We start from the raw sequence: 12,964 nt of genomic DNA on the forward strand, positions 1-12,964 counted from the left end.
ATTTGAAATCTAGATGCAAGTGGGTTTTAAAGATTGCCAATGTTATTTCCTCAATGCATGACCATAAAGTAAAAGATGAGTAATGAATAGTTCATTCGATCAAGCTTTCCAATGTTATTTCCTCAATGCATGACTGTAAAGTAAAAGATGAATAATGAATAGTTCATTCAATCAAGCTTACCAAATAATCTGACCATGTTCGAATCTGAAACTGAATGAATATGAAATGTTTATGTTTTCATTCTCGAATCAGCTTGTCCTTTAATTTTGTAATATAATTCTCTAATTATTTTGAGAGAAGTCCTTGAGTCATAAGGACGGGTTCATGCTAGTACTAAATTATCATCCTTCCATCAGCTGAGTTTCAACAAATGAATTGATTTTATTAATGAACAAACACCAATGACTCACCCGGGTTGGATGGCCAAGAAAGAGGGTGAAGAGGTAGAAAGGAAGTTCTACAAAAACAAGGAACAAGAATCAAATTTGATGTAATAACTTAAACTTTAAGAACTATCCAGTAAACTTATGCATGTCCAATCTTCTTACCCTATTGTCAAGTCGAGTAGTGGTGATCAGGTATTAAAAATCCACCTAAAAACTTGATCAAGGTCGTTAAAGGCATGCTTGCCTTCTAGATCACATGATGTCAGTGATGTCAGTTAATCAAACATGCCCATCTATTACTGAGCCAACATTCTAAACAATGGTATAGCTCAAATGGCTGGACTAATAGTGCCCTGAGGTAGGGAGGACCTTTCTTGTCAAAAAATTGTGTGGGGATTGATATGATCTGTGGTTAGGAGGTTAAGTCTAAGCTAATGCTTCTCCTCTTATCCAAAAGCCAAGGCTTGCACAACAATTACGAGACTCTCTAGTTAGATTTTGTATATTCTTCTACCATTCCTTACTATACATTTACTTTCTCTTGTAATTATTGAATATCATAGAAATAATGGTAATGATTTTAAGTTATTTTTGTAATTATGTTAGGAAACAGTTATTTCAGTTGGTTGTTGCTTTAGTTGGTTGTTAATACAATTAATTTCACATGAAATGGAATCAAAGATGTTCAATTGAGTAATTTGAATTTGAAGTGTTGTTTTCGTATCTATTTTAATTCAAAATATAGCTCTATCTTTTTAGTTGAGAAAATTTGTTTGTTACAAATGCTTTTTCTAAATCCACATGTGCAAGATAAAGTGAGGGTAATAAGAATTATGGGAGGACGAAAGGATGAAGTTATCAAAGATACTGAAATGCTTATGGATCAAATTCTCAATGATCCTATTTGTAGACACTACATAAAAGAGGCTGAAACTGCAGAACTTTCAAGGACAACAGAGGCAGATCCCAGAGAGGAGAATGAGAGTATGGTGTTAGGGGGAGCAGCTCCGGCTACTACTACTACTTTAGCTACAATAAAAGATATTGTCATGAAAGATTCAGAGGCAACCACATTACAAATGCTGCAGATTGTAATTGGTACAAACACTTGATTAATGTTGATAGAACAAATCTTATAGTAGATTTATTAGAAGTCCTTTTAAGAATTATGGTACCATTGTTTCCAATTAGGTTGCATACACCAGTTCTTCAGATGAGAAGGAAGAAAATGAAGTTGAAATGAAAGGAGGAGAAGATGAGGAGGATGAAGATCTGGCAACTTTAGCAGATGAACTTAAAAGAGTGGACACGAAGTTGCAAATTAATTGGAAGGTAATGATGCAAGAGACTTATCACTTTTCACCACAGTTAAGGCACGCAAAGACGAAAAAGGAATCAACTCTCAGTGAGCAAGTTAAGGAACCAATACAACAAAAGGACATTGCTGATCAGCCCCTACATCAAACAGAAATAGAAGTGCAAACAGATATCAGTCATGAGACAGAGCAACAGAGGGACAACAAAAATGATGGGTTGGTACTTCAGCCCTTGGAGCAAAGGATGATAGTCAAAATGTTGCAGATAAGCAATTGGTCACTCCAATTAAGGTTATAGGCAGAGATATACCAAGTTCTTCTAAATCACCATGTGAGATCTCGATTGTAAACATGATGAGCATCACTCCACTGGCAGTGGAAGAGGATCCTAAAATAGAAATGCCTAGTTAATTATCAGTTCTGGCTACAAGAAAAATTATTGAAAAGGGAAAATGGATTAAGGGTACTCAAGAAACTCTTGAGAAAATGACAGGAAAGATGGAAATTTTAATGAATACTCAGATCAATGAGTATAACCCACAGAGAAAGGAGGAATTTGACAATCATTGCAAAACCTTAATGGAAGTAGCTATAATCAAAGCTCTTGCCGAGAACAATGCAAACATGTTTAGAAAAGTATGTTAGAATGTTTAAAATGACTTAGCTAACTTAGATACTTACATCAAAGAGTTAAGAAGATGTGTGCATGAAGGAAAAGAACTATATGAGAAATGTGCTTTATCACATAACAATTTTCAGACCTTCATCACCAAGATCAGAGAAAAATAAAATGAGCTAAAAGATGGAGTAAAAGAAATAAAGAATGCAGATACGCCAGTGATTAACTTGGAATAGAGAATCAGAAAAATATGGGATGAGCAAGAATCTAAGGAGTGGATACTGCAAAGATTTTCTTTGTTAAGAGAAAATTTGACATTGAAGATAGATACAGTTCAAAAATAGTTAGATGATTGCTTAAAAGCAAAAATATCATGAAAATTTTACTTATCCAGACTTCCAAGCAATAGAAGTGGCATCCTATGGATTGTGCGTGCTCCTAACGTGAAAGGAGCATGGAATGAAGGCCCAATCATCCTAAAGAACAGTTTTTCTAATTATATCTCATTGTTAAATAATTCATCAGCATGAAGACAAGAAAGATAGAACCAAAAGTTTGACTTGTATATAGTTTTTGACTCACCTTTGTCATTGATGTCAAAGGGGAGTAATGGTAAGGAAAATTGTATATGTAATACGTAAAAGGAGATATAAGGTAAGACTATAGACTAAGGGAGAGTAATATTGTAATTATGAGATATAAGGATGTAAAGATGGTGTACATAGAAAATGATCCACATTTTGAAATTTTGTAATGGTCATGTGAGGAACTTCACAAATTTTGAATTTTTTAGTTTTTGGGACTTAGCCAATTTTTCCATATATTGCCATCAATGCCAACAAGGTGGATTGTTGGCAATCTTGCTAGGTAGATAACTTGGAGTCATCATTTATGGCAACATATTACTTGTATGAAGACAACATATTATGAAGGTACAATTTTGGATTGAAGACTTAGAAAATTGTCTAAGTGTCACAAAGTTTATCTATGGTCAATGTTGATAGACAACAAATTGGCATGTGTGCACTTGAGGTAAGCAAGAGCAGACTATAAGGATCCTACATGCAAGAGTGCGAGCTATTATGAGTTGTACAGATAGAGATATTGATAATTTTGTGATAACAAGTATGCACATGCAAAACAGGACAGAGATAAGGAATTAGATATTTTAAAGTAAGGAATTGTTATGTTTACCAAAATAATTACTTAACCAATTAGGGACGACATCCAAGATGTTAACCCTAAGTGAGCAAAAGATAGTTTGGAATTTTGGGACACGTGTGAAAGTATGAAGGCCGACAGAACAAAGTTACTTGGTATAAAGAACGACATCCTAGATGTTAATCCTAAGTGGGCAAACGACAATTTTGCATTTTGGGACATGTGAAAGTATGAAGGCCAACAAAACAAAGTTAATAGGTATAAATGACAGATCTTTTGATGTGAAATTGTGTGTGGTTATTGTGATAACTATGCTATCATTTTGTGATGTGAATTTGATGTTGAAAGTAGTAAGAGTCAGTATATGCGAAGATTGTACGGTGAGCTACAAAGGTCATATCAGATATTGAGATATTAGCATTGGCAAGAGGTTTTTGTATCTACTCTTTTTTTGTACAGAATATTATTGTATATTGTATGTTTGGGCAATGGGTTCATCTTGCATACATTTTTTAATTATAATAAGAACTCCTAATAGAGTTGAAGCTTCTAGCAAGGCCTAGTCCTCTAACAAGAACTGAGAAATCATATGGATGTAATAGACTCCGAAAAGGGTCAATATCTTTCACAAGATAATGTTGTTATGAGTTGCATTGATTTACTGTTATCTTTACTTTTCAGTATATTCACATGTGCATGTTTTAAGATTATAAAAGATATCCATAGTTGGGCAAAAGTTTGTGAAATACTAATTCAATCAACCTTGGAACAATAGACATTCCAAGAATTGCATACAAAGAAGCTTCACTATCTCCAGCAAAAGAGGAAGACCTCATTGAGCTCTTTCAGGAAAACATCATCAACTTCGCATGAACATATTAGGACATGATAGGGCTTGATGTAGAGCTAATTGTACACCATCTTGAAGTAGATCCAAACAGAAAATCAGTCAAGAAAAAGTTGCACAAGATGCATCCCAAGGTGGCCTTATTGTTAAAAAAAGAACTAGAGAAGCTCCTACAGGATAAGGTCATCATTCGAGTGATTGATTATTCAAAGTGTATCTCCAACATGTTCTCAGTATCAAAGCTCACAAGGAGATCTGCATTTGTACAGACTTCAAAGATTTCAGTAAGGTTTGCCCAAAGGCAATTTTCGTTTACCCATTATTAAGATGACTGTAGATTTCATAGTCGGACAAAAAATGTAGTCTCTCATGGATGGATTTTCCAGATATAGTCAGATCCACATCGCAAAGAAGATTAGCATAAGACAACATTCACAACCCCTTGGGCTACGTTCTGTTATAACATGATGCAATTTGATTTGAAGATCAGCATCCAATGAACTCTCCTCTCTTTATATCTTATGTTAAGGGAGTCACAACTCTTCATTACATATCTCTTAACTTTCATTTAATTTTATTTAACTTGCACTATATTATATATTTTATTATTATTTATTTATATATTATAATATTATTACTCTTTAGTATTGAAAAAAAATCAGAAAGTGAATAAATCAAGCCTCTAGGAGTCTCTAGATTGCAAGCCTCTCCCTGATGTTGTGGAAACTTTGGAAGGAGCACAACCAAGGGATTTTTCAAGATAAGAAAATGGACTATAACACACTTCTGAACAAAATTGAACCTGCCATTGTGGAAGTCACCAACAGCAGAATTGCATCATACATCCTAAAAGAAGCCCAATTAACTAACTGGGATGGCAAGATAAGAAACCAATGGTATGGTTTGAGGATCCCTCAATTCTTTGCCATTGGTGGTTCAGAGAGTTTGAAGGCTAGAATACATTGCTCATGGAAACCCCCTTAATATAGGTGATTCAAATTGAACTTTAATGGGGCTTCCTATGGCAATCCAGGCCCATCAATGGGTGGCTGCATTATGCATTTTTCAGATGGTTCAATTGTGGATAGACTAGCTAATCCATTGGAAGAAGATAAAACAATATCCCAGACTTCAAGGCACTCACAGAAGGGCTTTGCTATGCAAGGATTTGGAAATCTCAAAGGTAAATGTAGAAGGGGATTCGACAAATGTGGTGAATGTAGTCAAGACATACTTTAGACAAAATTGGAGGCTCAATGTAATACTAGCTAGAGCATTGGATCTATGGAAAAAAATCAATATTTATGCCTTTACCATCAACCACATCTATAGGGAAGCCAACAAGGATGTTGACATTATGGCCAACATGACTGCAGATGGTAAAGAAATTGGAACTATTGGTCTAGGTCACTGAGCTAGAAGCAGTGGCTGTAGTCACCTATACAGCTGTCTCCTTTTGGCACTCATTTCTTTCTTCAATGGGATGTCCAGTTAGCTTAGGTAATGATGACGCCTCCATCTTTTTTCCCTTCGGGAATGGAAATTTCTGACAAGCATCATGTCAAGCATCAAGGAAAGGTTATGTGGTGTTTTAAACTTGAAGCAATCAAGACAAAATCTTGGAGGCATGGTTTGGGTGACAAACAATAGGGATACATTAGTAAAATGATCTCCACGCAGTTGAGTGGCAGATGCTTCAAATCAGAGAACTAAAGCTGCATAGGAATAAGCCTTAGAAATGGGAGCATTGACAAAAACTGTCTGCACAACCATTCTTAGCAACCTGGACATCATAACTTAGACAATTTCAGACGTCAATTGGTGGATAGTGACATCATCTTTGAGTTTCGGAGATAGACTTGACACTAACAATAACTATAACTGAGAGAATCAATGACAATTGGAGATGTTTTCAGATTTGGCATAAACTGAAAGTACAGGTCATACCTATTTGTATTTGTAGATATGATGGTGTGGCTGCTTAGAGTGTGTAGAAAGGACTTTAAGTCATGTTGGCTCTCCTTTTCAAGAAATTAGATTGAACTATGTGCCAAGAATTCACTATAAATGAACCCTCCGAGATTCTTTTGTCACAAATAAAAGTTAATAGTGGAGACACACATCCACTTGAGGAACAAGAAAAGACAGATGTCCTTTTAGGCTATATATGTGATCAGAGGTTGCATATGCAATGTTCCCACAACACTTAGTAGGGAGGCTATTTGGATGGTTCTAGGGAAGGATTTTGTGAACTCTGCAAATCAACACGGAGCAACACAACTAGCTCTTCTCAATTCCTGGCATTTCTGCTAGACCTTGGAGAAGAAAAAGTTCAGGCACTACTACTTCTTTGACTTGTTTTAAGGAGGACATGTTGGTGGATGATATTGACCTGGTTGTTGTTGCAGAACTGGGAGCTGACATTTCTCGGCTTGATGACATTCATGATAGTATGAGGCTAAAACAAAGGTATGGAGACCACCTTTTATTGGCTTGGTGTGACAGCATAGATGAGCCGCTACTGGGAAAGATTTTTTGAAAAGGGCATTTGGTAGGGAGCCAGATGCGTTTCCTTGGCTAAAGAATTTTGCCAACATGGTTAGGGTCCGTTTGGTTGCAAGCATAGGAATTGAGAATTAGAATAGAAAATTTGAATGAGAATGGCGAATGAAGAATAGGAATGAAAAAATGCAATCCAATCTTGTTTATCCCTTGTTTGGTTATGCCAGATTAAATTGGAATAGGGTTAACTTGCAATCGGCGCCATTTGAAAATATTTCTGAAGATGCAATCTGTGCCATTGGAAAATCGCTGAAATATTTGAAAATATTGAAAACAAAGTTCCAGCACTCGCCCCAGGTCAAACCGGATTTGAAAATTTAATCAAATTTGAGAAAGTTAAAATGAATGCAAGAATAGCAATTCCAATTACAGGTATTTTTTGGAATGGACAAAAGCTCATTTTGGGGCTAAAATGAGAATACGTATTCCTATTCTCTATTCCTATTCCACGCACCAAACAAAGAATACAAATTATATTGTAATTTCTTATTCCTATTCCGGTTGTATTTCAGCAACCAAATGGGCCCTTAGTTCAAAAGCCTTCAAGGAAGACAATTGATAGCAAAGTAAGCTTTTTTTTTTTGGTATCATCAAATACAACTATTTAGCAAGGCACTACCAATTATTAATTATTAAAGCTAACGAAAATAGACATAACAAAAGACCGCAACTCTCCTCTGCATGGCAAATGAGTCTCTTACAAATTAACGAAGGTTTAAGAAGCTTACCGAGCCCGAAAATGCATAAGTAGTCAGCTAAGTCATAAAAAATATGCTACAAATACTCCATTTAACTCTCAATATTTTAAAATCCCCACAACATAGGGTCTGTAAACTAGATCATTATAGCTAGGGAAAAAGACTGGTATATAAGTAATGAAAGTAATGAGTTGAGAGCTTCTGGATATAAGTAATACACAGTCCAGAATATGTAAGCCTACTTAAGCTGTTGGGGAAGAGAATGATTTTCAAATCTATTTTAATTAATATTGGATAAGGGTAAAATGCAGGATATTTATTTTAAGAAAGAAGCTCTAGCAAGTTCTAAATGAATCTTAGCTAATTCTAGTCGAATGAAGAAAGAGAAATGATAAAAATATAGCCATCAAAGAGGGAATGCATGCCTGTTCATTCCATGAGCCAGTGAGAATTCGAAGGCCAAGCTGAAGGTGATCCGTATTGTTCTTCTAGAAGCAGTTTGTAGAATCTCTTTTGTATCCTGAAAGCAGTTTGTTAAATCCCTTGAGTGAAAGGAGAGGGCTAAGTGCTTTGAAACAGCCACAGTGCCAATTTCAACGTGTACCCTATGATAGAAAGAGCGGATTGTTCCATATGAAAGGATTTGGAATAAGAGGGCCGATAGTTCTCTATGATAGAAAAGAGCGAAGTGCTTAGGAACACCCACTGCATGACTACCATATTAAACATGTGTGCTTCCAAACATGATCACGATCCCCTCTTCCGCCAAGCAAACCCAAATCCAACAATGTGTAAGAGCATAGCTGTACATCTTAGGTGAAACTGAACAGTAACTATACTTTATTTAGGCTTCCCTCGCAGCCGTGGGTAACGATAATAGTTTTTGTAGGCTTCTTTCACAGCCGTTGACAACGGTCACAATGCTTTTTCGGACATTCCGTCTCCCTTGCCGTTGGCCCGCGCTCCATTCCAGGCTAGAAAAGCACGGTAACGCATTTTCTTTTCATAAATTTATTCCCGGGTTACATACCAATTCAAATGGAAAACATGAATGGAAAAGTAACTATATTACAAACAAGAGGTGCAATGCGTCAAGGTTTCTGTTAATAATTGGAAAAGAAAGAAAATAGAGATTTATAGACAGAAAGGAAAGATAGTAGAAAGAGTTAAAAGAGATAAAGAGATAATGATATGTTATTATGAAGACAAGTAGAGGTAGAATGATAGAGAGAGTTCAAAGAAATTTAAAAATATTAATAATTATATTATTTTTAAAAATGTATAAATAACAGTAGAAATTATATTATATAAATGAACTTTCCATTTCTACCAATTCAATTATAAGTTGAAATATTTAATATTAAAAAATAAATTGTTGATTACTTAACTCAAACTACCAAAATATTTAGTAAGTTTGAGGGGTAGTATTAATTTAACATTTTTTTTATATTAACCATTAAGAGTTCAAAGAGTAACATAAAACAACAAAGACCCAAGTGTAACCAACAAGCCCAGGAGGTCAAACCAGATTATCAAAAATCACATAATATAAAGTACAAAAGTACAAAAAGAGAGGAGGCTACCAAAACAGCTAAGTGAGAATATCATCCCGATTTTCTAACCAGGTCATCCAGCCTTGTGGACCTTCCATCCAGACAACCTTCTTCCTTTCTAAAATTTGAGCATACATGTCAAGTTTCTCATATGGAGGAGTACCATTGTTTTTAATTTCTTTAATCAGGTTATCAAGAGCTTTGTCAAACACACTTTTATCTTCTATGATACTGGCCCATTCATATCTGTGGTTCATTTCATATACAAACATAAAAGCCTATCCATCCTTAAGAAACCTCAAGAGCTTTTCGTGTTCCAGGTTCATAAAGCAACAAATCTATGAAGCAATCTTAAAACGGGTGAGTTCTCTATAAGACCCAGTAAGACTTCAGTCAATGCCTTGAAATTTGGCTTCATTTCTAAATTTCCAAATGTACCAAAGAATGAGAGATGAAAGAATGTGCCAGAAAAGGTTAGCATCTTTTCTTAATCCTTGTATAAAACCAATAACAATCTCAAAAGTATAAACATGTTTAGTAATATAAATGTCAAACATTAACCAGATTTCTTTAGCAAAATTACAATAAAAAAAATATGCCTCATAGTTTTAAGGACTTTGCAAATGGAACAAGTATCGAATCCAGTAAGATGATTGCTAACAGGAAGCTTGTCAAGAAGGAGCTGTCATTTAAAACATTTAACTTTAGGGGGAATAGGGGATTTCCATAAAATGTCAAAGGATTTTTGCCACTGAGATTACAATACCAAATCTTGTTAATATGTTCAGTCACAGCAGTGTCAAAGTTAAGAAACTTATAAATATCTTTGGCTTTAACTTTGGTAAGAAGAGATCCATCCCTCCATCTAAAAGATAAATAATGATGGGAGTCCACATCAGTACTCCTAGGCAGATTTAAAGAAATACAAGCATTCTTAATTAAATTATATGTTCTGATTTGGGAATTGGGAAGGTCATAGATTGTGGACAGACTATACCAGTTAATGAGAGTATTATGTTCCATGATGTCCATAATGCATTTAATGCCCTTAGAGTTCTAGGATCTAGCAAAGCATCCTTTAATGAGAGCAAGAGGTTTTTTCTGAATTAGTAACGTTCCACCAGATAGAACACTCTCCATGAATAGTATACTGGTAGTCAAAGCTGAAATTGTCAATGAAAACTCTGACCAACTGCCAAGCCTTCCAAATGGATCTAAAGACCCAAGTCCCTTGAATGGCAATAGCAAAACGGCTAGCCACCAAGTCATATAAAGGAAGACCTTTCCAAGATTTGGCTTTTTTTGGAACACCACATTGAATATTATTTATGATAAGAACCCTCCAAGGCTCATTACCCTCAAGAGCCTGGAAGATCCATTTGGAAGCAAGGGAGATTCCTTGTAATCTCAGATCTTTCAACCCGAGACCACTGAATTTTTTATCCCGATGACACCATTTCCATTTCACCATGTGAGCTTTTCTTTTTCCTTTACAATCTAACCAAAGGAAATTATGAATGGCCTTCTGAATTTCAAGGATTTGGTAGTTACTAAACATCCAAGAAGATGAGTAAAATATATTGTGAGAAGATAAGATTTATTGACACACTTGAACCCTTCCTACAAGAGAAAGAGTTATATGATTCCAGCTATTTAATTTATTCATAATATTATTCTTAAACCACCCCCACATGTCCTTGAGAGAGGGAGCAACAGAAAAAGGGATACCAAGGTATCTAACAATCTTGTGAGGTCCACCCCAAGAGTTGGAAAAATGATTCAACCAAGGAGACTCTTTTCGGCCAAGCATAATAGATTTAGGACTAGAAACACAAGCTCTAGACGCTTTCCCAAATATCTCGAACTTTTGTTTAAGGCAATGGATATTATGCTGAGAGAGCTCCAAAAAAAGGGAGCTATCATTGGCAAATTGAATGTTTAAAAGTTCAGAATTATCAAGGAGGGTAACTCCATGGACTCTAGGAGAGAGGGAATCATCACAGAGAAGGTAAGAAAGAGCATCAGAAGCTGTGACAAACAGGACAGGAGCAAGGGGGCAACCTTCTCTAATAGAGCGAGAAAGAGTAATAGGCTGTGAAAGATTACCATTAACTTCAATAAGAGCAATGGCATCAGCAAGCAGAATGTTAACATAACTACAAAAAAATAGGAGGAAAACCAAAAGCTCTAAGCCTTTTAATAATGAAATCCCACTCAATTCTATCATAAGCTTTTTCAAAATCAACAAGCAACAAAGCACTGTTCTGATTAGAAGTCTTAGCCCATTCCATAGTTTCCCAACTAGTGATTAAGTTTTCCAAATTGTATCTGCCCTTAATGAAGCCAATTTGAGTAGGGTAGCTAAATTCGAGAAGAACTTTTTCTAGTCTGGTGGCAAGGACTTTAGCAAGAATCTTGTATGAAACATTAAGCAAAGTGATAGGCTGCTAATTCTTGATAAGGGCCTAGTCACCAGACTTGGGTATGAGTTTAATAACACCGGTATTAATAGAGGATCCCAAAGAACCATTCTCAAACACCTTAGAGTAGACATTATAAAGATCATGTGTAACCCAAACAATATTAGCTTTATAAAATTCAGTACGAAGCCCGTCAGGACTCGGAGCTTTATCATCCTTAAGCGTACGAATTGCATCAGCAATTTCCTGAGGGGAAACAATATTTTGAAGCTGGATAAAATCCTCCTCAAAAATTTTATTGGGAATAAGCCTCATACAACTATCCCTGATATCAACAGAAGTGAGGAAGTCCTTAGAAGAAAAGAGATTAGAGTAGAAATCGTGAAAGGAAGAGACAAAAGTTCTCTGTCCTCAACAACAACCCTGTCAACTCTTTCCTTTAGTTGTTTTTGTTTTAGAAAGTTAAAGAAAATTTTAGACCCTTTATCCCCAAATTGTAACCATTGATTTCTGGATCTGATAGAAGCTCCTTTAATTTTATCTTACTGGTGTATTCTAATATTATTTCTAGCAAGAGAAACTTGCTCTGCCAGAATCAAAGATGAAGGCTGGGCTTGAATATTGGCTTCCAATGATAGAAGATGTTCAGTTAAATCATTTTCAATTGTTCTAAAATCTTTGGTTTTTTTCTGGCCAAAAGTCTGAAAGATCTTTTGCCAAGAGTCAATATTAGTATTTCATCTAACTTATATGAAATATTTTTATTGTTCAAATTAAAAGTTCTCATCATTTTGATAGCAATCAAAACATTGGAATCAACAAGCAAGGAGGTATTAAGAACAAACTTCTTAGAATGAGAGGTAGAAAGAGGGATAGCATTTCTAAAGTTGATGGTGGTAGAAATTGGGGAGTGATCGGATAGCGTGGAGGGATGGACAACAATAATAGGAGAGGAAGTTAAAGAAAAGAATGATAAATAGTCAAGGTTGGCGTAAAACCTGTCCAACCTAGAATAAACCTGATTGGCATCTTGCTGGAAATTGCACCAAGTGTATTTAAGAATAGAGTTGTCACAAGATTGATCATAGAAAGGATAAAAAAGATTAAGAATTTTTTTGAATCTATTCCAACTATTCTTTTCTGATCCTTTCCATTCAAAAGGAACACCTCTAGACTTATCAAGATCTGACTCAATCATATTGAAATCCCCTCCAATAATCCAAGGGATGTTCGGCAGTTTAGACATCCAATCCCAAAGTTGAGATTGTTCTCGATAATCATTGGAGGCATATAAAGAACATATACTGAAGCATACATCACAATCTTTAATAACAACCCAAGCCACTCTGTTACATGGAGAAATACCTGAGTTATGTATATGATTAGCCCATTTAGGATGTA

The 12,964-nt window shown here is 35.4% G+C and overlaps 1 long non-coding RNA gene across 2 annotated transcripts in view; it reads right to left on the reverse strand.

Annotated features, from left to right (window-relative positions):
- LOC149547179 (uncharacterized) overlaps window positions 1–8,553 on the reverse strand; it is an 82,173-nt gene extending 73,620 nt beyond the window's left edge. For both annotated transcript variants that reach the window (XR_016354390.1, XR_016354391.1), the window contains exon 1: window positions 8,016–8,553. This is a non-coding gene — a long non-coding RNA (uncharacterized LOC149547179). The remainder of the gene's footprint in view (window positions 1–8,015) is intronic.
- Window positions 8,554–12,964: the final 4,411 nt, after the last annotated feature.

Source organism: Cupressus sempervirens, chromosome 7 (assembly GCF_028749045.1).
Source record: "Cupressus sempervirens isolate cs-2001-9-10 chromosome 7, ASM2874904v1, whole genome shotgun sequence".
Lineage (NCBI taxonomy): Eukaryota > Viridiplantae > Streptophyta > Pinopsida > Cupressales > Cupressaceae > Cupressus > Cupressus sempervirens.